Here is a 27,798-nt window from a genome sequence, read left to right as displayed (position 1 = left end):
GTGCAATTTTTCTACCTGAAAGAACTCCATTAAGAAGAGCTACAATAATGATTTATTTTTTACTTAAGAACTTCATTGTGTCTACTTCAGCAATAACACAGCAATAAACAGACACTCCAAAAAATCCTTGTAACCTTATAATCTAGTTAAATTTTCAGATCCTCCTAACATGTGATGTTGAAATCTCACAGGGGGAATTGTGTTACTTTTTAATAAAAACTATCTGGACAGCAGTTAACTGGAGTATTAACCTGTTTTGGAGAAAAATAAATCTGCTAACACCTGCATGTCTCTGGATATTAAATGATCACAAGAAAAATATGTGACACTTATAAATTTAGAGAGTGAAGAAAGATTAATTAAAGGACCAAGTAGACACTCATGTAAAATCATGTATATATGTGATATGTGTATATGAATTTACAGAATATCTACAATGTGCAAGATGCTACACTGGGTATTGGGGTAAATAAAGAAGCTTAGGTATTTGAGAAACATTAGCATTTTAAAAATATATTTAAGATTATGTATTTAAGCTTATAAAAATCTCTCGTGTAACTATTAAAGTACTATATAATCTTACTATATAAATTTTACATTATCATTACATTTTGGAAAATACAGAAAAGTATAAAATGGAAAATTAAAATTATCTTTAATCCCTTTACTCAGAAATTGCCACGATTAATGTTTTGGTGCATTTACTTACAATCTCCTTTTTTTTTCTTCCCATAGATTACTTTTTCACCTGGCAAAAAGCCTATTATCTCCATTGGATGGAGTCCTCAGAGTGGAATTACCATATCAAAGTGTATAGAGGTTTTAAGACTCTTGAAACATGCCGCTAAATTGTTTTCCAGAAAGGGTGCTTTAGTTCACATGTATTTGCCTGCATTAGGTGTAAATCTTTAAAAAACTTCACTAATCTGTTAGAGGAAAAATACTATTTCATTGTTTTGTTATTTCTTTGTTAATTTGAACAAATGACATTCAATGAAAAATCACTATGTGCTGGGCACTCTTCTAGGCCCTAATTAGACATAAACGTGAATATAATTGTCCTCCAAGAGCTCAAAATAGAGGACAACATTCACACAGGAGGTAGCCAGATAAATACATGCTATGTTGATAAACTGTGCGGATCCCAAAAAATGGGAACGAAAGGGAAGGAGTGTTTAGCTTTTTTGGACAGATGTGCTAAATAGATTTTTTTTTCTCTCATGAGGGATAAAGAGTAAACTGGAAGTTGTAAATACCCTTTAATTTGAATACAAAGAAGGTTATCATTTTCATTTTATAGATGAAGAGACAAATTTAAAGATGTCATAATTTACTCTGGGTGAAATATTCAGCAAACAATAGAGAGCAAGTTAGGATGCATATCTAACTTACTTCAAAAACCCCACATCTTGTCATCTTCCCACATAGCTTCTCTGCATCTCCCAATATTTGTTAAAACCTTTTTGTACGGTATGTAAAATACATATCATGCATACATATTTTGTTTAAATCCTGGCTTAATTCAGAGATCAGTTTGATCTTCTAGTCTTGTTTCTGCTCAGATGTTCAAGGCACTGAGTGAGCTTCATGCTTTGAGTGGTACACCCAGGCCATCACGTTCGACCTGCTCTTATTTCGGATTGGGAAGTCGAAGTTCGGAGAAAGGGACACCACCGTGACTTGCAGTGGGGCGGACACTCACATATTCTAACTTCTGCTCCTGTGGCCTTCCTCCATACCACACTGCCCTTGGTGTTTATATTTTGGTTCGATAAAATTTGAGGTCTGGAACCCAAATCAAGCGCAGTATTTTAAAATTTGTGGGTCAATATTCACTTTTGTTAAAGTGCTGGCTGAACCATGAGAGAGATTCAGAGTCTTCTTCTCTGCTCCTTCCACCAGGAAAAGGGAAGGAAAAAAATGAACATTTTAGTTCTTACTAATTATATGTCAGACATTTATGTACTTTATACCATGGAATCCTCACAAATTTTTGATGTTGCTATTATAATCTCTAAGACACAGATGGTAGCATAGGAGAAAATGTATAGGGAGTTTTAAAAACTTGCTTATGTTAAATTTCTTCGCTTGTAAGCAGAAGTGGGAGGATTGGAACTCAGGTCTATTTGACACCAAAGCCTAGTGCCTGTCCCACTGAACCCCACAGCTTCCAAATCCTCAACGAAGGTTGATAAAATCTTGAGTTCTGGACATATATGATGATGATCTGGTTATAAACACTAACCCCTGCTTCATTTACTGCCGTGGTGAGTTCAGTTCCCTGCCCCCACCATTCTCAGCTCTGAGCAAATGGAACTTATTTCAGTTCCTGAAATGAGCCATTAGATCTCTTGCTTGGGCCTCAGCAAGAGACATTGCAGAACAGTGGTTAAGCACGGGGGATTCTACGGCCAGACTATTTGAGTTCAAGTCCGTGGTGAACTCCTTATCAGTTGTATTGTCTTGGGCAAGATTCACAAACTCACTGTTCCTCAGTTTTCCTATCTGGAAAATTGAATTAATAATAGTATGTACCTCACTGGGTTGTTGTGAGGATGTGATGAAATTGTGTATGTAAAACATATTTATAAGGCCTAGCATATTCAGTAAATACTGGTGATTTTACTGTTGCCTCTGTACTTGTCCATGTTCTAGCTGCCTGGAATACTCTCTGCTATGACCTCATTTGTCTAGCTAATGTCTACAGTCTTCAAGTCTTAGTTTCAGAGCCATTTCCTCAGAGAAGCCATCCCTGACCATCTAACATTGAGTGAAGTGCTTCTCCAACATGGTCATAAGAAAGCCTGTATTTCTCTGCCGAAGAATATACACACTTTATTAAATGTGGTTCTGATGTCTTTATCCAAAAACGAATCACTCCCCATCTTCAACTGAACTTTTCAAATGCCACCAGTGGAAGGCTCAGACCTCACCATCACATCTCAGCAGGTCATTCCTGCTTTCCTGCACACGTAGGCTCATGTATTTGCACATTCATGTTAACGTATTCTATTTCTGCCTGGATTCTAACTGAAAGTTACCAGTTTCCTCAGCTCTACAGAAATGTAAATGCTGGGGTTTTGTTAATACTTCAAAGGAATGGCATGTCTCAAATGGGCTTGTTTTAAACAATTGGTGATTTCCTCAAAAAGGTTATGTAAATTACATTTCTGTGATTCTAATAACATGTTATATGCACTGAGAGTGCTGGATTTTTAAAAGTGTTCTCTAGTGCATTATTTTATAAAGAATTCTTTTCATAAAAATAAATATTCACCCCCTATTGCATCTCTGCTATTGATCTGGATTTTGTGTGTACCCAAAGATTTTGTTAACTTCTGAAGCACAAACTGCAGGGTAGAAGCAAAAAACGTACTGAGGAAGATTTTAATTTTTATCTCATGTCCACCAATTCCTCTTGATGAAGTTCTGGGTTTTCATAGTCAATTCATGGTTTTCTCAGTTAATCGTTAACTTTACTCACTGTGATGCCATTATTTTGCCTCATTATCTAAGACCTGACCTAGTGCCAAAGTACAAGGATCCAGATGTGGTAGGGAGGAGGTTAGGAACACCTGGTCCTGAGGTGGTCATGCAGGCATCCCCTGGAACAACCTTAGCATCCTCTATTCTTCATTCGTTGGTCCCTGTAGATCACTTCAGGGCCATGTTTTGTTTGTTTAATCTGAGAATCCTTATGTATTCAACCATTAAGGCTTCTAGGGATCAGGGCTCCTAGCTCTCTAGGCCATGCCTTCATCAGTCTTGGCCACTTTAAGAAAAGTTCTGTTCCTCCTGTGTAAAGCTGGAGAACTCTGTGAGGTTGCCTTAGGTGTGTTTGCTTGACCATGTTTTGTAGCCATTTTTACTTGACAGCTCCTCAGTCATGAGGAACAAAAGCATCTTTTTTTTTTCCTGCAAGGCAAGGCACAGGTTCCATATCTCTGCTTTTAAAGCACAGGTTCCATATCTTCATGTAAATGAGGGCTCAAAAAATCCAACACTTCTATTGCCTATAACATGTAATTGAGATCACAGACCTGTAATTTACATGAAATTTACAGGAACTCCTCAGTTGTTTCTGGATCTCAGGTGATGGGGATAAGACATAGCATCATCATCAGGGGCACCCTGAAATATGTTCTCTTTTTCCCCTGGCAACTCCTCCACCTCTGCCAGTTTAGGGGGCAAGTTTATCCTGGCTTTCGTCTATTCTTTCAAACATATTTTTTATAGCATAAACTTATGTCTCAAATCCTTCAGGGCTTTGCTTTGATTCTTAAAACATCTTTTCTTTCAAACTAGTGCCTCTACTGTAAATTTCAAGAGACTTCAGATTATTTAAATGTAATGGAGATAACTTCCTTGTGATATGTTGCATTATAACCTACCCTGTAGCAAGGGATATGTCATTCTAGTTTGAATGGGGAAGGTCCAGGCAGTCTAAGAAAGTGCCTTAGGAAGAGACGAGGGTGGGGTGGGACACACTCATTTATATTTTAACCTATTATTCAAATATACAGAACATGATTACCCATGCCCCTCATACATACACATTTTTATCATGAAAAGTTTTAGAGCATGTTATACTTCTTTCTATGTTTATTTCCCCCCTTTTATAACATATGATACAACTCAGAAGCCACATTTCCTTACAAGATGTAAATATTTAATGATGTGTTATTCCTTTTAGTAATGAACCAAAGATTTCTAAATACTCTAATATCCAAGGAAATCAAACTGCCTTCTGCTGTTTGGAGCATGCTAAGTAAATTGAACAATCCATCATTATTCGACTCCATTTGGGGTGGATTAAAGGCAAGAAAACATCCATTTCTTTTATTTTCTTTTCAGCTGCTCTCTTCCATGCCCTGTATCTTGATGAAGCACTGAAATCTAGCAGCATATTCTCGTCTCTAAAAACAGAGGAACTTTTTCTAATTGTGAAAAGGCTTAATGAGAAGTGACAACCTGCCTCTTCATCATAATTCAATTTTTAGACAATCTGAAGTCTGCTAATTAATTTATTTCCAAAATGATTGTCATCTTTCTTAGTATTTTAATTTATGGATTAATCAACTGCAATATATCTACTGAAAGCAAATGTAGCATCAATTCAAAAAAATTTTCCATCCAGTGCTCTTTATCAGTATCCTAATTTTCAAGACATAGAAAAAAAAAATTTTTTTAGAAGTACCACGTAGCCTATTCCATCCCAGAAGGTGCTTCTCAATTTGTTCCTGTCCATCAGCCTTCTTTTATCTTCACTCCCCCTTTTGCCAACATAGACTTAAGTTTGCCACTGAAAAGATGTTCTCACAATTCTCTCTTGCTCCTTTGTCCTTTTGTCACACTTTATAGCTAAATCACCACATAGATAAGCTTCACCATCTTCTTTCTCTGTGTCTGCACCCAAATAGCTCATGAAATGGAGTGCAATAACCGTTAGGAAAAGAAACGGCCAGTGTTGAAACATTGAACACATGAGCCATGACCTGGCACATGAAGCAGAGAGTTTGTATTAAAGTCTCACTTAACCTTAAGCAATTGCAGATAAAGATATTGAGAATTCCTCTCAATTAGCATATTGCTCCTGAAACAAGCAACCAACTGGGCCAGTATAACTTAATTAGGAAGCAGATTCAGGTGTCTTAAGCCAGAGATGTGAAATCAAGGTAATGCAGTAGGAGGTTGATATAAAGCAAAGTGGACAAAAGAGTCAACTGTGATGTAAACTATGGATTTCAGTGATTATGATGTGTCAGCATAAGTTCATTAATTGTAACAAATGAACCACTCTGGTGGAAGCTGTGGATAATGGGAGAGGCTATGCATGTGTCGAAGCATAAGGCATACTAGAAGTCTCTGTACCTTCTCAATTGTGCCATGAATCTAAAACTGCTTTAAAAAATAAGGTAAAAAACGAACAAACAAACAAACAAACAAACAAACAACTAGACAGACTCTTTACTAACCAGTTCTGTCCCTGGGGTCCTCATATTTTAATAGGTGTGGATTAAAAACTAATATTAGAATCATGTTGTTTTGCTCTCTGGAATTTAGAGTTTGCCATATACATGTTTAGTAAATATAAATTTAGTAAAGAATACTCAAACTGCTTATACCTTATTTATTGTGCTTCATTTTAATGTGGTTTCTGGTTATTCTTTGAGCTATTTTAGTGAGGTGCGCCCTAATGAAGCACGGTCTATGGGTAGTTTTGGCAAACATCCCTCGGAAGAGTGTTTCTTCCCTTGACAGAATATTGTAAAGCTAGAAGGGAAAGCATCTTACCTAGGGGTCCCCAACTCAATGTCTTCTGGTGCCAGAAAGGTAATACATGAAAAACTAATAGAGAAAATAAGGGAAGGCGGTGGGACCTTGGGCGACTGGGTAGTGCATACCCTACCTAAAGGCATTCTCATAGAAAAATAAATTAAAAATACAATGTGTTCAAACAAAGCTCTTTTGTTGACCTTATTTGGCCCACTTGACATCAGCTTGTAATCCTGATCTAGACTATCTTTTTGATTTTACAGATGAAGGAATATAGGTTCAGAGAAGTTATTTATCAGCATTGTATAGTGTTTAAGAACACAAGCTCTGGACTCAGATGCCCTAGGTTCCAATTCTACCTGTACCCCTTAATAGTCACAAGACTTGGGCAACTCATTTCTCTCTGTGCCTCTGTTGCCTCTTCTGTACTATGATAAGAGTAGTAGTTTTTATCTCTCCTGTCTGAGAATTAGATTAATTAATACGAGTAAAGCATGAAGAGCATTTCTTAAAATGGCTGGCACATTCCTTTTGTCTCTTCATCCCTTCCTTAATCCTGCCACCTAGAATGCAGTTTCTATCACAATGGACCTCAAGAGCTAGGGCTCCAGCCTAAGGATGGTGGAGTTGTGAAGAGGGAGGAGCCTGGGTAAACAGACTCCATGGAGTGAAGCTGCCTTGCTTGCCCTGGAAATTGGCCTCCAAACTCCATGCAAGGGAGAGACAAATAAACTTCAACCTTAGTTAGTCACATTTGCTTTGGATTTTCTGTCAATCATAGCAGAACCCCATCTAATACATATATTTTTTCTATCCTGTTATTTTCAACCATCTGTGTGGTTGTTTTAGATGTATCTTTTTCTGCCTGTTATAACTAGATTTTGTTTCATTTATCCAGTCTAATAATCTCTGTCTTTTAACTGATGTTTAATTATGGTAATTTATTTCAATTATATCCCACAGAATTTCTTTCCTATTGTTTTTCCAGAACAATTTTCTTAACAATGTCTTCTTAGAACATTTGTATTTCTTAATACTATGCTTTCTGATTAATGTTTAGACATGAAACATTTATGTTTACATTCAATCCAATACCAAAATTTTTAACAAATTGATATATGAGAAGTCATGTGTTGTAGTCCAAATGCAGTGAGTAGAATCAGTTGTGGACTTTTTGATAAGTGCACCAATGTCGACAAAGGGGAAACGTGACTCAGAGTTCCTGGCTCTGAGGAAGACCATGTCACTGGATCTGAAAAGATTATTTGCTAACAATCATATTAATTGATAATTAGGCAGCAATGTTTTAAGCATTTCATATCCTTTCATTATAATTCATTACTTATACAAATAGGTGTTTTAGTGTGACTTAGGTCAATTTTAGAAAAATTATAAATTGGTTGAGAACTTTTAAATCAAACTATATTACTTCACATTTTTTTGCTCCTTAGAGCAAGGTAGGTTTCTGGTAAGCAGTTTTTGTAGCATATCTGATTTTAAGGGCTGCATATTGACTTTAAAAAGTCTCCTTTATATTTTTTGTTGGATAGTAGATAATTCTATAATTTTTCTTCTTTCTTATGGTTTGTAAGTTATAGATTATATTTCTAGTCCTTTAGTGATAACCTTACATTTTTAAATTGCACGTTAAATCATAATTTTGCATTTTTGTAAACCAACGGAAAAGTCAATGACCGAGGATGTTTTAACTGCTCACTCAAATCTGCTAATGTTGTTGTTGTTTTCCAGAATTTTAGTTTTTATCTTTTTAACATGAAATGTAATATTTTAAAAATTAAATCACTGGCCTGTTTTACTGGTTTCAGTGTTCCCTGGTTTGATTTTATTCCTCATTCTGGGTCAGTTTTCTTTTTAATAGAATTTCTCCTTCATTGATTCCTTTAATAAAGATGCCTGGTAGGTAAATTCTCTTTTCTTGTCTAATATGTCGCTATTTTGCTCTTGCTGTTGAACAACATTAGGTTGGACATAAAATTCAAGGTTGAGAGTTATTTCTTCCTCAGTACATTGAAGATGTTTCGTCTTTGCCTTCTGGCATCTATTGTTGCTGATGAAAAAGTCAGTTGTCAATCTGATTGTCCTTTTTCGTAGTTAATTTCTCTTTTCCCTCTGGTAACTTTTAAGATTTCTTCTTTCCTTCCTGCCAACCCATTTCTTTGATGTTCTATAGTGTCAGTAAGATAGATCAATATAGTAGATGTAGTAGGTATAGATTAATTTTTATTTTTCCTTTACTTATAGTTTTCCCACTCTATAATCATACTGCACTTTTGATTTGAGGACTCTTTAACTGTCAAATTCCTTGTTTTTATTATTTTTTTAAATATTGTGTTTTTTTACTCTCTCCAATCTCTTTTGGATCTGACATTAGATCAATGCTAGCATTTCCTGCCCATCCTTCCTGTCTCCTGATGTCTCTCATCTTATTAAATCATTCATCTCTTTTTGATGCATTATGGGTACAGTTCTTACCAACACCATCCAATTCACTAATTCATTTTTTTTGTTCCTAGTTTAGAGTTTAACCTTATCTAATCAATATTTAATTTTTTAATGATGATTTTTATTTTCAAATTTTCTAGTTTTTTTTATAGTTACCTCTTTGTGTTTCATCTATCTTCTTTTTTAGTCAATATCTTTTTGTTCAGTGTTAGTGAATATTATTCCTTTTTCATCTCTTAGAGCATCTTAAAGATAATTCAATTTGTACAATAAGTGTATTTTGAAATGAATACAATCCTACTTTAATAAATGTATGTATATACATGTACACACATGTCAAAGAACACAAATATTTATGAAACTTATTTAAACTGATCAAGTTTTGCCTCTACCTTTAGGCAGATTAATGTGTGTGTATGACTAGTGTTCTGATTTTTTCTTACATGTCTGTAGTTATATTGCTATATATTGGTTGCTATATGTTTTGAATATCTCTCTGGCTTTAGGTTTAATAAGAGACTCACAGCAGGAGTTCTAGCTGCATTTTCTTAAAGACAGAAGGAACCATAACAGAAAGGAAGAAGAAATTGGAGAGAGAAGCACCATGTAAGTGCCAACTAACCTACTAAGGCGAAGTTGTCCCTAAGTCTGGAATTCACAGCTACCTTATCAATAACACTTAAAGATAAAAAGGCTGCATTCGGCCTTGGCATTTTTCTTCTAGAACAGGAAGTACTACACAGAACCAAAAAAGGTTAGAATTGAGGAAGACCACATAGTCCACCAAGTAAAACCCTCTTATTTTAGAAGAAAAGTAAGTGAGACGCAGAGGAGTTAACTTGCCAAGACCTTCTGGCTACAGAGTGTTCAGAGTCCAGGTTGTAGGGATGTGGTCCCTGTTCTCAAACCTAAGCCTGTACTTCCCTGTTTCATGGTTGCCTTTAATTCTCAAAAGACTCCAGCCACCCTAGCATTTTTTTTTTTAGAATTCTGACATATGCCAGCAAACTATTCAAATATGTCAACTTCTGCTCATCTTCTCTTAGCCAGATTTTTCACTAACTTTATCTCACTTGAAAGAAACATGAGCAGTACTTCTTTTTACCATGCAAACCAGCAAGATCAATTCCCAAAACAGTTGTTTGGTTTCATATACTTTAATTAGCAAAGTGATTTTTTGGTATTGTTTTTCACCAGCATGTTATTCTCTTTAAAATAGTTTTAAGCAGAATGTGTTTGTTTTTTAAAAAAAATATTGAGTGTATGTGAAAAATATCTTTTAGTTTTATATGTATCCTTATCTCTCTAACAAAGGTCACTTTCTAACAAATTAACACCTTAAAAATATAGATAATGCCTCTTTTCACAGTCTTCCATACTGTTTCATTAAAATAAAAACTTCCAAGATTTAATTAATATTTAAATAACTAAAATATAAAGATTTTTTAGCTCTGTATATTTCATATATTTCATCCTTTGGTTTTTAATACATATTTGAACATATAGTTGTGCTTTTCAAAAGTTAAGACCCCTCAATTTATATGGAGCCCATTATGATGTTTACTGTGAATGATTATATAATGAGAGTTTATCAAGTGTCAAATTCATTTCTTATACCAAACTAGTAAGGAGATGCTGTTGTCCTCATACTTTATCTAGAAAATGGGGAAGTGAGGAATATGGAGTAAGAAAATTTTCCCAAGGAAATTGCTAGCTGGGGCAGAGGTGAGATATAACCTATGTCTGTCAAGTCTAGTGCTTAATTTCTTTACTACTATATCAGTGCTTGTCATGCTCCCTTTTCTTTTTTTGCAGCTCTTTTTAGTTTATTCTAATTGCCCTCATATTTTTAAAATTTTCAATGTCCTTTTTCACGATTCAATAATTAAATCTCCTCTCTTTACATCTCTTATTCTTATTTTTTTACTTTTCTCATTATTCAAACAAAATGTGACTACATTAAACTATGCCGTGGCAATAACAAAGATTTAAAAATATTTGTAACACTTGATCTTTTTTTCCACTGTTGTCATCATACTGCTAAGTTTTAAGAGTTCTTTATATGTTTTAAATTCAAGACTCTTATCAGATACATGATTTGCAAATATCTTCTATCCTGAGGGTTGTCTTTACACTTTCTCATCCTTTGGTGCGTGAAAGTTTTTAAGTTTGATGAAGTCTATTTTTTTGTTAGTTACTTGTGCTTTGGTGTCATGTCTAAGAAACTGTTGCCTAAGCCAAGGTTAAAAAGATGCACAACTATATTTTTGTCTATGAGTTTTATAGGTTTTCCTCATAAATTTAGGTCTTATGTCCATTTGGAGTTAATATTTGTATATCCTATTTTCTTATTGATCTTTTTCGAAATTTGTTATTGAAGTCATTATTCATTTTGAATTTCATTATTTAAAATTCATTACTGAAGTCTCCAACTATTATGTCTGAATTGTCTATTTCTTCTTTCAGTTCAATTGGTTTTTGCTTCATGTATTTTAGTTCTCTGTTGTCAGGGTCATATGGTTTTATAATTGTTATATCTTAATGAATTGATCCTTTTAGCATTGCAAGTCTTTTGTCTCGTAACAATTTTTGTCTTAAGGTATACTGTGTCTTCTGTTAGTATAGCCAACACAGCTCTCTTTTGATTGTGGTATGAATGATGATATGCTTTTTCATCATTTTAGTTTCAACTTATTGAGTCTTTTAATACAAAGCATATCTTTTACAAATGGAATGTAGCTGGATCATGGTATTTTCTCCATCCTACCAATCAATTCTACAGTAACAGTTCTAATTCCCCATGGAATTTTGAAGGTGGAGCTGAGGAAGGTTAGGGACTGGGTAAACAAGAGAAAGAAATCCAAATTTAGCTGTGGCATAGGGTTATTTTAGCTGGTTATTTTTACTTTCGCTAATAAGCAAATTTCAGAAAGGAATCTTTTCCCCTTTGTTAACTTTTAAATAAAGAGATTTCTACCTGTGTCACTGAAGTAGTTTCAGGCACTATATTTATCCTAAGAGGAGGGAAAGGAGACAATTGATAGACTCAGGTTTCTTTGCTTTGGTTTTACCTCTTTTCATCATTATCTATTTGCACCATTCCCACCTACGAGCCAGGAGAGCAGAAGGGTCTGCACCTCACTAGGAGATGAGAAGTCACACCACTCAGCCCTCCCTTCCTTTTGTCCACTCAGGTACTCCTTGTAAGGTCTTGGGCAGGTCCTTTAGTCTCTCTTCATCAGTGGCATTGACTGAGTTCTCACTACATGCTGGACAATGTGACCCGTCCTTTATATGCATCATTTCATGTAATCTTCATGACAATTCTAAGATAAATTCTAGCATTTAAAATATTCGTATTGTTATTCCCATTTTAGAAAATAAAAGAGTGAGAATAACTTGCTCAAAGAAATACAACTATTAAGTAGCAAAGCATCATCTAGAAAGTGAGACTCAACAAGTTCCAAGAAGGAGGCATGTGTTCTCAGGTTTCTCTTAGTGTTTAGACTGTTACTTCTATAAGGTCTAAGCTAACAAATAAAGTGACTTATTATTAACCAGTACATTAAAGCTCTATCCTTAAAGGGTTTAAATAAAGGGGTAAATGTGACATTTGTTCAGCCTTATGATCTGTGAGATGTTCTGAGTACATGTGGTAGGGAACTAGAGAGCCCCGAGGTGAGAGATGGTGCCTGATGCTGTGTTGACATAAGCCACTGGGAGCAGTGGGCGCACTGGGAAAGCCCAGCTTCACCCAGAGGTTCTCTCTGCTTCCAGAAAGTGTGTGTGTGTGGGGGGGGGGGCGGGGGAGCAGGGGTGAAAAACAAGACAACATGGTGAGTAAAGGAGAAACTTTCTGCCTGTGAGTGCTTTAGCAAATGTTGGGAAAAGAAGAAATAGAGTAAATTTATCATCAAGACACTTCTGAATTAGGTCCTACTGTATCTGTAATGTACTGTCTGCTATAAATGAAGATAAATTTGCAGGTAGAACCCTGAAATCCTAGCCTTGAAACTCTAAGATGGTCCTGGCAGATGAGGGTGAGCTTCCTAACTTGGAGCACAAAATGAACCATTATTCATTTATAAGAGTTAATTTAAATGATGCTGGCTCCACAATTACGAAATGCAATTGCAAAAAGTTTTTCTTCCCTCAATGAAGTTTTGCCCCATTGATAACTCCATGAACCTTGAAGTTTTTCAATCCAAGAACCAGCCACTGATGGTTTTTTTCCAGAAGAAAAAATCATTGGAGAATCTACCCACTGTTTGTGTGTGTGTGCGCGTGTGTGTGTGTGTGTGTGTGTGTGTGTATGTGTTTTGTTGCTGTATTTTTTGTTGTTTTTTGTTTTTTGTTTTTGGCAAAGATTCATTGGTGGTTCTACAGTCTGATGCCATCACTGCCTTCTGGAGGGCCCGAGGCACCATTTTAGGGATGGTTCTCAACTGCAAGAGTTCTTGCTCTTCTAGTATAAGATTATTTTATCCTATTAAAATCCAGAAACACCAGGGACTCAGCTTACTCAGAGCTTCTCCCTAATTGGCCTCTCCCCTCCAATTCCATTATTTTCTCTTCCCCATCACACCAGGATTTCTGGGTCAGCAGGTCTCTAAGTATGCACAGCGTTCAGTGCCTGGAGCTAGTCCTTACCAAAAACTTTGGGTATTGCCATAGGCTGCTCAGGGCGCTCCAACAAAATACCATAAACTTGGCAGCTTACACAATAGACATTTATCTCCCACAGTTCTGGAGGCTGGGAGGGAAATCCAAGATTTCTTGGGCTCTTTCTTTTCTTATAAGGATACTACTCCCATCCTGGGGCTCCATCCTCATGACTTCATCTAAACCTAATTACTACCTACAAATACTATCACACTTTTATAGATGAATTTTGAGGGAAGGCATATACTGTCAGTTCATAACAAGCATGCTCTGTTTCCTGTGTTATACCTAGTGAAAATAAGTATGATGGAATCTCTGTAAATATGAGGGTTACAACATCCTTTACAGCTGCTCCTACTGCCTCTGTCACCAGTGGAGAAGGGTGAGGAGAAGTGGGGAGCTTGACCAGGAGTCCTCGCCTCCACAAAGCCAGTACATTTATCTCTGCTTCTGCAATTCCTGAAAGTGAACTGTATGCCTCTCATGTGAGGGTCATTAGTCAGATAATGTTATTTTCTCCTCTATCCTAAGGCTCATCTATTTCTTATCTCTGTTGAATGGAAGTCAAACTAACCAATGTATATGTCCAACTGCTGTGGATTGATCATTCTTCCCAGTAGTCACTTGTTTACCTGTGTCAAGTCTACATTTTTTTCCTTTTCTTTTCTTTTTTTTTCTTTTTTTTTTTTTTTTTTTGCCTGAGATAGATTTAAAATGATGGAACTGAAGGGACCTGACTTAAGATAAGAACCCTAGATCACCCCCACCACCACCACCACCACCACCAGAATTACCTTACAGACTGGTCTCATGTCCCCTTGCTGTGGGTAGAGCACTTGATGGCTACCTCCACTTCTCACAGAGTAGGTTATCCAAGGGAACTAGGCAGTAGCAACCTTAGATGAAAGAAAAGGAAGGAGAAAGAGATTCATGGGAATCAGGTGCTTCATTATTGATTATATGTTTAGCTCTAAAGAATTTCAGCAGGCAAGGATTTGAATTCCAGCTCTGGCACTGATTATTTGACATAAATAAATTACATAATTTTTTTAGACTCCAGTTTCTTCACCAAAAAATTAAGGACAGCAAAAAATCTCTCTCAAGTTTCCTGTATGGCTTAAATAAAACAACGCATGTACCACACCCAGTGCCTGGAGCAGTAAGGTCCTCTCAAAACTTGGAAGGCCACATTCTGAGGTTATTGGTGACTTACTAATAGATGCATCACTCTTCTTCAATAATCCTAAATGCTGATGAATGACATATGACATAACAGTTATATTTTTGCACAAATCCTATCTCCCAAAATGTTAGAGATTTTTATATGACTTCATTGTAAATGAATCAGAAAGCCTTAAACTGAACTCTTATTGACCATCTTTGGAAATAAAAATGAAAGGCAATACCTTATACAGAGGGCTAAAGAAAAAAATAAAATTTAAATATTGCCCATATATTGATTATTATTTCCATCTGTATCTTAAACTTTTAAGGCTCATTCTTTCCTAAACTAGCTTGGTAGTAGAGCTGTGCTCAGGGTTTGAGGCAGGAAAGGGACTTGAAAGTCTTAACCATTTCTCCTTGCTCCCTGCCCTTGTAACATTTTGTGGGTTGAGAGGGGGAAGGAGAAAGCAAGGGGAGGAAGAGAAAAGAAGCAGATGGAGGACAAGTAGAGGGCAGTGAAGGGACTGCAAGAGAGAAGAGGAAAGGAAATGGATATTCAGTTACTGAATGGTGACTAGAAAAAGTCCCAGTCCTAATTCCTTCCTCTCCTCTCTCCAGGCGCTAGAGAAGCTCTATGCTAATGTGGCCAATCTAGCATCTGTTAAGATTTTAACATTTCTCTGTAGCCTCCAAGCATCCTGGCACAGTCTTTGCCTCAGGCATACAAATTTGCATTTTCCCTTGACACTCTTTTAATATGCAGTGCTACAAGTAGCTTTCTAAATTTGCCTGAAATATAGCGTTTGCAAGGTATTTTGGGAGACTTATGAAGAACTGGGCTGGAGTTAAGCTTAATTATTATTTTATATACTTTCTTTTTTTTTTCTTCCTCTAATTCAATTTCTAAGAAAACTGTTAAACTGCCCATAATTTGAGAATTTGAAGTTATAAAACAAAATGAACTGTAACTCAGAGACTATCTTTTACTGGCAGAAAGATGGATGAGATGATTAAAGGTTGTTTCGAAATTAATTAAAAACATTTGTAATCACTGCAAGTACTGTGCTAGGACTCTAAAGTAGATAAAGATGTACCCTGTATAAATAGATGTAATACCTCCAAGTCCTCTCTGCTTGTCTACAGACTTAGAAGGACTGCCTTCCTGGTTGTGAAGTACAACCATTTATCCCAATTAGATTAATAGCTTCACACATTTTACCTTAGTCTCCTTTATTCACCAATGACTAGTCCATTGTAAACTTTCAAAGAACCCGATTTCACAGTTTATAGAACTGAATCAACAACAATGAAGAAAATCATTTGGGGCTTTATCCTTAGAAGATCCTTAACACAAAGAGATGTAATGGCTTTTAATTAGTCTGACAGTGAGACCAGTTGTTGTAAACTGGGAGAGGGTTAGATGAAGGTTGGGGTGGCAGGTCCCTTCCTAAGCACTGTAGGTGGAGGTCTGTCCCCTGGCCTTGATGATTGCTTAAGAGACTGAATAGAGGCTGGGTTGGAAGCTGAAATCAGAATCTGCCTTGTCCCAAACAAATGATTACAGCTTAGCCCATGTTCCTTAGGAACCTTGTTTTTCTGGTTTCTTGGTCTCCCTCTTCCAGCCCCATAAAAGTAGTTTACTTCCTTCTTTTCCTATTATATATTTCATGAAAAAAAAGTTATGCTGCTCAGTATGTTTATTTTAATCAGATATGGTTTAGCCATTCAGAACACAGACTTGAGGTTAAAGGAAAATTCTGAGATAGAACTCCACTTTAATCTTTTATCACTTCCTAGTTTTGTGATCTCCAGCGAGTTACTCTGGCTGAATAAATGCCATTATTTTTCACCTGGGAATATTAATGGGAATATTAATGCTTCCCTGATAATGTTATTCAAGATATTAAGGTTTATAAAAACAACTTAAAGTGGGATTCAGAATACACTGTTTGTGGAACTGGTGAGTTAGTGACTCCTATGAATGAGGCTTGGTTTTATCAAAAGTAGGGAAAAGAAAATTTCAGGGATGCTTCTTAAGCAGGAAGAGGGAAAGGTGAGTTGGATGAGTGAGATGAAGAAGGTATCATGCTTTGTCACCTTTCCAATTCCTTGGTTTGATCTTGATTACTATCAACAGAAGGATTGAAGCCAGAAGTCAACAGAGAGCACTACTTAGAGCTCAGTCACAGTGGGACATTATTTTAGACTAGGACATTTTCCTCTCCCTGCATAGGCCCAAGTGCCACTCTAGCACTCTGAGGACTGTTGGCTTTGAGAAAGCAAGAGGTAGGATGGTGTTTTCAAGGTGAACAACTTCCAGTAGCTAGAGGCATTTTTTCATGGCTTAGAGGAAGGTGAACAGCACTCTGATGGAGAAGGGGAATGAGGAACACACCGCCAGAGAAATTTGCCTCAGAGTGATTTGAGATTAGGATCAGAGTATGAGCAAACGGAAGGTGAAAATACTAGAATCTAAGTTACTGTTGTTGATATCACCCTATTTTTGTCCCAAAACTTGTAAAGACATTCATTCTTACAAACAATTAAATGAAGTAATGAATATAAAGTGCCTACTACTGAAACAGATTGACTCTTCACTGAATGACAATGACGGTTATTAATTATTTATAAATACACCAGTACTTGTCAAGTGTTTGCTAAATTTCAAACACTGTTCTAGGCATGTGAGTACGTGGAAATCGACAACAACGACAATAATAAGACAGAACACTGGTCTCATAAAGCTGATATTCTGGGGGGGGGGAGAAAAGAATAAACACAAAATATAATTTTTAATGATATGCATAGGGGAAAAAAGAGACAAATAGATAAAGAGAAATTAGGGAGTTACAATATTTGAGAAAGGGTCGCATGTGTGCGCAGGAGAAGGGTATGTGTGTGTGGGAGTGTAAGGGGATTCCCTAATTCCACTGTTTGATTTGAGTAAACAACTGCATGACCGTGCAAATAGAACACCTCATCTTCCACATGAAAATATTTCAACACGCTTAAGCCGGCATTTTCTCTTTGTTCTAGTTTTGTATTCTTTTCACAGAAGCCATTACAACTATTTTCTCAACGTTCTAGTAGTTCAGTTACAATTCAAACCTCAGTGTTTTAAAAATACCCCTACCACTGTGAGATGACATGGACCATGTCTAGAAGCCTAGAGAAATCACAGCATGGCAGTCTTATCTGATGTGAGTGGCTATATTTTACCTGGTCCCCATCTCCTGATATAACCACAGTGTTTGCAAAGACAAAAAACATCTTCAAGTTTTTTTGTGTTTTCTCATCCAGGAGTCTATGCAGCCCCCTGTAGCCTCCTACTACAATCTTCTCTTGTCACACTGTGTGTTCGATTTACCTCTTGAGCAGGGCGCCCCCTGCTGGCACTCATTGGTAAAGCTGGATCTGTTGTTTAGACTCAGGACCTGCACTGTTAAGTTGGTACCCAAACTGTACAAGTAGGTAAATATTTTGGATTTTATTCTTGATTTTAAGCACATATCGATGAAGTTAATTTTAGAAGCCCAGCACTATATATGTAAATACTTCCCCATTTATTCTTTGCCTACATTTTTCTAAACACAAGAAAGCAACTATTCACACATCTCTCTTCCACATTCCCACTTAAAATGTTGTCTTTATCCCCGATTCCACTTTCTTGTGACTCTCAACAGATGGTTAGTTTGTTAAGGTAGGGGCCAAGTCTTGCTCATCTTTGCTTCACAGAAGCCAGTTGAATGTTTCTCATAAAGAGACAACTAATGAATGTGCCAATTAAGGAATAGTATCTAAACTTATTTCTTACCCTGTAGAAAAGATGAAGTAAAATTTTAAAGAAATCATTGAGAGGTCATTAACACACTTATCTGGTATGTAATTTGGGTTGGTGAGGCTGCCTTTAATCTCTAAATCTGAGTGTTTCCCAGGTGGGGAGAGGCCCTAGCCTACTTAGCTTTCCACCAAGGCCAGACTCACTCCCAGGTAGTTTGTTGACTCTACAGGTCTCCCTCAGCCATATATTTTGTAAGAGCACCAAAGCTGTAAAATTGGGGATGATAAGTTAATAGAGTATTTCCAAAGTCACTTCATGAGACAGGTTGTAATAACAGTGGATCTAAATCCTTCATATTTCTCCAGGAAGTAGTACTTGTATGTTTGGTATTGTAACACACCGATGAAACCTGATTGAATGATATAAATAAATACAAAATTAAAATCTGCTAAAGGGAATGTTTAGATCGTACATACTGTGCCAATATGGGGAACATTTTTTAAATTATTATGACAGGTAACATTGTCTTTTGTATCGTCTCAATACAATTTACTTTTGAGCATTAATTAAAATAGAAATTCACTTTTCATTTCTGAAAGCCTGAATTTACTTTTCATTTCTGAAAGTTAGCCCCTACTATAACTTTAGTGTCAGCTACAAACACATATGTTAACAGTCTCTGGTGGGTGTCCTGCTAATGTCTGTTAGGTTCTAATGAAAATGAACATGATATTGCATTTTTAAAGCTAGTTCTTTTATACTTTTCATCAAAGAGTACACTGACAGATTAGAGAATTAGTGTATGGAATCTGTCTGAATAAAAAAATCTCTGATAGGGTTACCTAGCTATTGATGAGTGTGATTTCAAGTCTAGGTAGGATCAATGATGAATTTTTGGATTGACATTTTCAATATGGACCATTAGTGGGAATTAAAAATAAATACACATGTATGTATATACCCATATATGATATTTATTAGAATTTTTCCAAGAGGTCTGTGGCTGACAGTTGACCAAATATACTTTTTCTTCTGGGTTTCCAGTTAGCTGTGGTCATGTGACTGCATTCTCAGCCATAAAACGTGAGTGGAAGTAATGTGTTCTATTTCCGGTCTAAATGTCAAAATCTTCAAGGGTGATTGATTTGTCATATTCTTTCTCTTTCAGGATTGAGGCAGACAAGCACGGTAACCTTGGAAATCCAGTCTTGAAGATATTGGAGATACATGAGGCAAAGGGCCCAAATCTCTGACTCACCGATTGAAGAAGAGCTACTGGCGAATTAGGAGTATCCATTTGAAATTTCAATGCGTGTGAATCAACTTCTAGCCTACTAGGTCATTGTAAATTGTAAATTTTGGAGTTTATTAGAGCAGCTAAATGTGTTATTTCATAGTTTCTAAACAACCTATAAATATGAATAACTGCTGCCACCTGCTTTCCCTGATCCTCCTCGCCATGGATGTGCAAGGTGCTTCTGCTTCTTGTCTGGTCTCTCCAACATGCAACGTGTTAGGTGATGGTGAGTTGCAAGGCGACTCTTTTTCACTCATTGTCCCCTCAGAACTTGGATAGATAAAGAGTTCAGATTTCAGAGAAGAGCAGGATTTTTAGTACGTGCAAATTACGAATTAAATGTTACACTAATCGGATTGGTCTGGGTGCCTGTGGAGGCTCCCTTAAAAGATAGGTATTACAAACAGATATCAAGGCAATGAACAAATAATTGTTCTTACTTTTCCCATGTTCCAAGCCAAAAGGAAAATTTCTAGATTATTACAATTATTTAAATTATTTTAAAATAATTCCCCTTTTTCCTTCTCTGGCCATCTTTCAGTAGTTGTAGTTTGCCATTTAGTCTCTGACCATATGTCATCTGTTTTTTATTTTATTTTAAAATGTCATCTCTATTTTGTTCTTTTCTCCCATCACTGACGTTTCCTTCATGAGGGTGAGAACTTCTGAGAGAGACCGAATAGCAGTAACAGTTTTCCAAGGTTGAGAGAAAACCCAGCACCCTTGAGTACAAGAATTTTCTAGTACCACGGACAGAGGACAGAGGTCCACTTGCTTTCCTGTCGCATTCATGTAGATGGCCCTTATGGTATGCTCTTTGGGGGCTAGAGATATATAAAGCTGACCCTCTTAGTTTTTTCTCTAAGGTGGAGTCTTTCATTTATTGCCTTGACGTTCGAGGAAGATGTATCATAAATTCAAAATAACTATCTCTACCAGTTTCATAAAACACAAATGGCTTCTAAGCTAGAAATTGCTACATTTTAGAAATAATGGAAGCAAAGAGAAAAACTGTTAGTCCATAAACATGTCTTCATATTATTCAACTCTATGTTTATTGAAAAACATAGATAAAAACCCTCATTGTTAGCTGGAGGATAGCTTTGTGTCACATAAGCTAATATTAGGAGATCGATGGGGTATCCAATTATTAGGAGTAACTGTAGAAGAAAACACCATCATTTCACTTATGCAAAAGCTGATAGAATACTTATTTAGGTCACAATGAATGCCAACAATAGTAATAGTAGTAGTAATAGATAAAATTTTTGACACCTTACTATGTGCCAGGCATCACCTTCAAAAATCCTATGAATTTGGTACTATTATAAACATATAATCAGAATATAATTATCCATCTATTGAATTAAGAAATGGAGGTACAGAAGATTAAGAAATACGATCAGTGTAAAAAAATCTATCAGGTCTTAAGGAACTAAGGTATATTAAAAAATCAAGCAAGGAAATACAAAATTATGTTGATTTTTTAAATAATGTCTTCAGATCTTTCCATATTTGAAATGCTTAATCTTATCCAAATTTAGTTCTAATTCAGGGAAGTCATCTTAATTGCAATTAAATAGAATTTTAGCTCTTACTGAATATAACATTGAAGGTATGTTACCTAAATCACTTCAATTTCACAGAAATTAACATTTCAATGTGTCTCACTCTGAAATGAAAATGTCTCTGAAGAAAACAATTATTCATGAAATAAAACATCTGGTAGAGTTGACTTAGAGATTCACTATGGAAAAAGACACCTTTTTAATCAACAGTTTTGGCAAGCAGTTTTGATGAAACACTTAACTAAAATAAAGATTTTTAATATTCCAGAGGGACTTAGCTCTTTTTCCCCAGTGTTTTCTCCAGGCTGCTTGAAACTGACAGTATGACTTTTCCTCTTCAATGTCATGAAGTGGTCTTTGATATATATATATGTTTTTTTGATATATATATGTTTTTCAATATATATATATATTGTTTTACATAAAATAATAACATCAAGAGACTTTATTTCTAATGAGCTAAGTTTGGTGCTTTATTTTACATGAAAAAATTTTTCTCGAAAGCAATCTACTCACCTCAGAAAGGAAAAAATATTACTCGTATCCTCAGAGCCACACCACCTCTGCCACTATTCACACAAGAAGAAACATTTACAGTTTCTTATATTTTAGTTTAATGGGGAGAAAGCCTCACTAACTCATTATGCGTGATGAAATCTTATGAATGTCAAACACTCCAATCTCATTTGCCATTGCAACTAACTAATTCCAGGTTTTTTGTTAAAGGTATTGTCAGCATTGGCACCACTGACATTTTGGTATGGATGATTCTTCATCGAAGATGTTCTGTGTATCATCGAAGGATGTTTAGCAGCATTCCCAGCCTCTACTCACTAGATGCCAATAGCGCACACACCCTCTGCCCTTCAACGTGACAAACAAAAATGCTCCCGATATTGTTGGAGTTCCCTGGGGGGCAGGATTGACCCTTGTTGAGAATCATCATTTTAAAGTATCACATTATTGCTAACTTTGAAGACAGCACTATTCCACCCCCGAAAACACACACACACACACACACACACACACACACACACACACACACGACACAAGTCCTGCTCCTGCAAAATAAGGATATTAATTACTTATATCATTAGGATTAAATAAGATGATGCAGGAGAACCAATAAGAAGAGTGCCCGGAATGTAGTAAACCCTTATCAAGCATTGCAAATTATTTTTATTATAATCCTCATAATTTTGAATAAAACTTTAATTTTTACAGTAATGCAAGATTTAAAGGTTTTCTCACCAACCCACTGAGAGTTATATAAGTGACACTAATTAGTAGGTATTTTTCCTTTTTAATCCCAGTTAAAATAATTACAGAGACAATTAATTTCTTCAACTAATGTTCAAGAAAGAACACACACCATTAGCTTCCCTAGAATGATACATTGCCCACTATCCTGAGGATAGAATCCAGAACGTTTTCAAAGGAAAAATTTTCTGATATATATATATATATATATATATATATATATATTTAATCACTGGCTTACTCAAAAAAGTCTCTTTGGGCCAAACTTTTACTTTAATAGTAATTGATGCTAATGCTAATAGCTCAGTGCCTCTAGATTTCAGAACACAGCAGTAAGTGAGGCTGCAATTAAAATCTCAGCAGGCTGTACTCCTATGCTTCCTGTAAACTTAAGAGCTGAAGCAGAGAAGGTATGATTAAGACCTGTGCGCAGTAATACCACAGGCACCCTTATGGTCGGAAATGGCAACTAAATCCTTTCTTTAAATTTGAGCCTAAAATAGTCATCTGACATCTTATCAAAATACACACAGATTTTTTTTTTATATAGTTCTATGGTGCTGTTAAGAAAATAGATACTTAAATCATCTCCCTTGGTAGCATTTTAAAATACATTAAGATACAAATACAACACTTTCCCATATCCACAGAGGATACATTCCCAAACCCCTAGAGAGTACTTGGAAGAACTGTGAATAGTACCAAACCCCATATATACATTTTTTTTTCTAAATATACATACCTATGATAAAGTTTAATTTATAAATTAGGCATAGTAAGAGATTAACAATGATTATAACAAATACTGTAATAAAAGTTATATGAATGGCTTTGGGGTCATTATTAAGTCAAATAAGGGTTGTGTGAACACAGACACTGTAATATCATGAAAGTCCATCTGATAACTGAGATGGCTACTAAGGGACTAACGGGCAGATGATAGACTAGACAAAGGGATAATTCATGACCTGAGGGGGATGGAATAGGACAAGGCGGGAGAGGCGGGAGAGATTTCATCGTGTTACTAAGAACAGCGAGTGATTTAAAATTTATGAAATTGCTTATTTCTGGAATTTTCCATTTCATATTTTTAGACCTCAGTTGACAGTGGGTAACTGAAACTTTGGAAAGCAAAAAGATAAAGGGGGAATACATTACTTAGCCCCACCCCAGACATATTGATCCAGTAATATCCAAGGAATAGCTCTGGAATTAGATTTTTATGAAGCTCTCCAGGTGACTTTTACAGTTCAGCTTTTCATACAGATTTGGAAGATACTGCCTAAAGAAACAGCAGAATACCTACAGAGCTTAAGTAAATTTTTGTAAATAAGATAAAATTTCCTCAATGATTCTGGTCATAAAATGAATAATTAATTATTTATTCATTCTCCACACTTCTTGAGAGCCTACTACACAGTAAGAACTAAGTTAACCACAGGCAAGGTAAACAAGAATGGAACAAAATAGGTGTGGTTCTGCTTCATGGAGATTATTGTTTACCAGCAGGGCCTTAAAGGTCCCTTGTCTTAACTAAACTTTAGACAGATTTCTTGCTAACTATAGACCCTGGACTTCCCTTTTCTTAGACCATTTACGTCAGAAAATTTGCAATCGTAATTTTTTTTTTCCCTCTACCCCTTTGAGATGTAAATATTCTGAAACTCTGGAATGTCTTTTTCAAGGAGCTAGGAACAATCATTTTGAAATAATCATCAAGAAAGGTAGGGACCCTGTTTCCAGTTTCTGTAGAATAAGAGCTTACCTTGGATAAATTCCAATTAGTAAACACAGATCGCCTGATCGTATTGACCAACCTCCTTCCTAATATCCTCCAGTTCTTTTCAATGAGTTCACTTCAGCATTTAAAAAGCCTCCCACCTTTTATTTCAGTGAAATTGAGTTCAATCTCTGTCCCTAAGGTTATAGCCTTAGTCTTGGCTCCTATTGCAGTAAAGCTTTCCTTGCCTATCTTTTTCGACAGTACCTATGGATTAATTTTGATTTTTATTTTCATAAAAATTATTTGAGTTTGCTAATTTAATAGATTTTTGAATGGGCAAGGAGGCTGCATTCATAAACACCTGGGTGATATGAGCAAAATAGAGAGAGATCAGACACTGAGAAATGTTGGTGCCCATGGTCCCACCATACATTACATTAAAGAACGTATCATCAAAACCAAGCGTTCTTATGACTTTGATTAAATTTAGATTCTAGCTCTAGAAATCATCTCTTTCCTTCTTTCCCTCTCTCTCTCCCTTTCTTCATCTCTCTCTCTCTCTCTCTCCCCTTCTCTCTCCTACTCCACCCCTCCCCACCATATATACATGGACCTGCTTTCCCATAATGATCAGCTACCCTGGAGGCAGCAGAGACTGTAGCCCAGACCTAATTAATGGTCACAAGGTCTGGGCCTCTGGCAGGCTAAAGATAACGTCTTGACCCAAGTTATGTTTCAGCTTCTGAGCCCTAAGGTGGAACAACCCCCTAACTACTTTCCCATGAAACCAGGCAGGGAGACCCCAGAGCAGACCTCAGAGCTGTCCTCAGGACCTGAAGAAATAATTCATTACTCTCACCTCACTTCTGACCAATCAGCTCCAAGCATGACCTCAAACTCCCTAATTCACGGTGTCTTGTGCTTTTGCTCTATATAATCTATAACCTATGCCATCAGGGAGTTGGGTCTTTAGAGGATTAGCTCCATGTACGCCAGGTTGGCCAATTCAGCATCAAACTATTTTTCTTTCCATACTGCAAACTTCTGCTTATGCATTTATTTTGAGTCAGTATGTACAGGCAGATGAACTAAAATATTGGGGTCCCTGTAACACCATCTGGGATAAGTCACAAAGACCCAGAAGCCAATGTGAAGGGTTCACGAAGGCAAAATCTTAGACATTTTGAGTTTCAAAATAATTAAGTATAATAATAAATTCAGAAACATTTAACAAAATGGAAATCCATGAATATGTACTGATTATAAATAAATGAATAAATAACTGAAGAGAGGGGAGGGCTCTTGGTTACAGAAGAAGGCCGAGTGATTATGGGTAAATGTGCAGAGTGCCAGAGTTTGAAAATCATTATTTTGCAAATATCTCAGTAAAGATTAGTTCATGTGAGAATCACCAATGAATAGTAACTCAAAGGGGAAATTTTTGATGGAGAGCAGAATATATGCATAATCTTAACATTTCTCTCTACAGATTGCTTATTAATAACAAGAGAAAAAATAGTAACTATGATGGAGTAACTGGACCATAATTTGACCAGGTAATCGACGTTAACATCAATGATGAAGGGCAGATGGATATCACATGCCTCCACAAGTGATGTCCTCAGAAGGACATAAAATTACTTGTATAATATTTATAATACTAAGAATGTTAATCTATTCATTAGGAATCATTAGACAAACTGCAAATGATGATCCTTTTATTGAGAAGGGAAAGTGGGAAATAATTATTCTTCAAAATGTTAATGTCATAAAAGATAAAGGCAGAGGAATGACTCCACGTTAGACAAGACTCAAAAAGCCTGAAAAATAATGTACTATGTAATCCTAGACTGGATCTTGTACTGAAGAAAAAAATGCTATGTAGTTCTACGTTCTGTCTATTGATAAAATTGCAGCATGGCTGGTAAATTACTAAAAGTTAAAACTGTCATAATAATTATGTAAGGGAACATCATAATTCTTAGGAAATACACACTGAAACATTGAGCAGTAAAAGGTCCATTGTATGTAACTTACACTCAAGTGGCTTAGAAAATTCTAGATAGATAGTAAATAATAAAGGTAAAGCAAATGGGGTAAAATATTAACAATAGGCCGATCTGTGTAAAACAAATGTAAGTGTTCTTTGTAGTATTTTTGTAACTTTCCTGCATGTTGAAAATTATTTCCAATAGTTTAAAGCGTGTCATTTTTTCTAAATACATGCTTAGATAATGAGAAAACCAATAATTCCAAAAGCAAGCCATTGCATAGTCATCACACAGCTACAACTAAATAGTATGCTCACTGCCTTTACAGAGGATTGATTAAGGAAATAATTTTTAATATTATTTATTCTGTTATTTAATATATTTAAAACACACACACACACAATCCATTTATGAAGTTCTCTAAGACTACAGAACAAGGGGAAAGCTTGGTCTGGGAAAAGCTGTACTACAGAAAAAAACTAATAAATTGGCTAGACTTCCTTTGAGCCATAAAGCCCTTTAGTTTTCTTTGCCTTGACTATTCAGAGCCAGTTTGGTTACTTTGCAATAATTCTCTTCAGTCCAGGTTGGCTGGAATGAGATAGCGCATTTCTTCAAAGTCCCACCTTCCTCATCATTATTTTCTTCTCATGTTTTAGTTCTATATTAATGGGCTTCAACTTTTGGGGTGATATTTTGGGAGCGAAGTGACATGTTGCATCAAAATGTTGAAAATAGTATATATGTATAATTCAGTCTTTGCTGATTTCCAAGGTAGATATTACCTATATCACTGTCTTCACTAATAGCAAGGGAATGGAGATTGAGGAATGGTGTGAGCATGTGGGTGTTATTATTACACCTATTTATTTTATAGAAAAGCTTTTAAGGAAAGTTTTTAAGGAAAGAGAAAACACCTGATTCTAATGAGTTGTTTAAAGTGCTTTTTATTTGTGTGTGTGTGTGTGTGTGTGTGTGTGTGTGTGTGGTGATTGGTGAAAGGGCAATGACAGGAATGCTGGGAAAACTGGGATAAGGAAGAAAGAAGGAAGAATGGAAACACCAGAGATCTCGAAGCTGTAAGTGTGAATAGAGAATGAGGCTGCTGCCTTGAAGTGCGGGGCAAAAGTGCCTAAAGAAGGAAGAGAGCACACGCGGTTAAAGGCCTTGATGGGTAGGGGTCCCCGCCAGCTAGTGACCCAGACCACTGACTGGCCGAGACACCACGGAGTGGAACATGGAGAACATGAGCGAGTGGAAACAACGAGGCTGCCGAATTAAAGAGTTTATATTGTGAAGGGATTCTTTTTAAAAGACTTTAAATTTTATCCTGTAGAGAGTTAATGAAGAGTTTTAAACAAAGGAATGATGCAATAATATTATCAGTTTTAAAAGTCATCTTGTGATGAATATGTTAATTAGGTTGGTTGTGATAATTACTATACAATATCAAAATATTGTATATGAATATCAAAACATTAAGTTGTATGCCTTAAATATATAAAACTTTTATTTTTTAATTATTTCTCAGTAAAGCTGGGGTGGGGATGGACATTATCTGGTGGCAAGATATTCGACCCCCTTTACCCTTATCTGCCACCCCTCTCCCCTGC

General features: G+C 36.1%; 1 long non-coding RNA gene across 2 annotated transcripts in view; it reads right to left on the bottom strand.

Annotated features, from left to right (window-relative positions):
• The window catches only part of LOC118608654, a 252,106-nt gene that overhangs the window by 48,216 nt on the left and 176,092 nt on the right, over positions 1-27,798 (bottom strand). For both annotated transcript variants that reach the window (XR_004953062.1, XR_004953061.1), the window contains exon 3: positions 14,196-14,297. This is a non-coding gene — a long non-coding RNA (uncharacterized LOC118608654). The remainder of the gene's footprint in view (positions 1-14,195; positions 14,298-27,798) is intronic.

The sequence above is a fragment of the Rousettus aegyptiacus genome, unplaced genomic scaffold (assembly GCF_014176215.1).
Source record: "Rousettus aegyptiacus isolate mRouAeg1 unplaced genomic scaffold, mRouAeg1.p scaffold_m13_p_10, whole genome shotgun sequence".
In the NCBI taxonomy this organism is placed as follows: domain Eukaryota; kingdom Metazoa; phylum Chordata; class Mammalia; order Chiroptera; family Pteropodidae; genus Rousettus; species Rousettus aegyptiacus.
The sequence above is the reverse complement of the archived record's forward strand: the minus strand, read 5'-3'. Positions and strand labels throughout refer to the sequence as shown.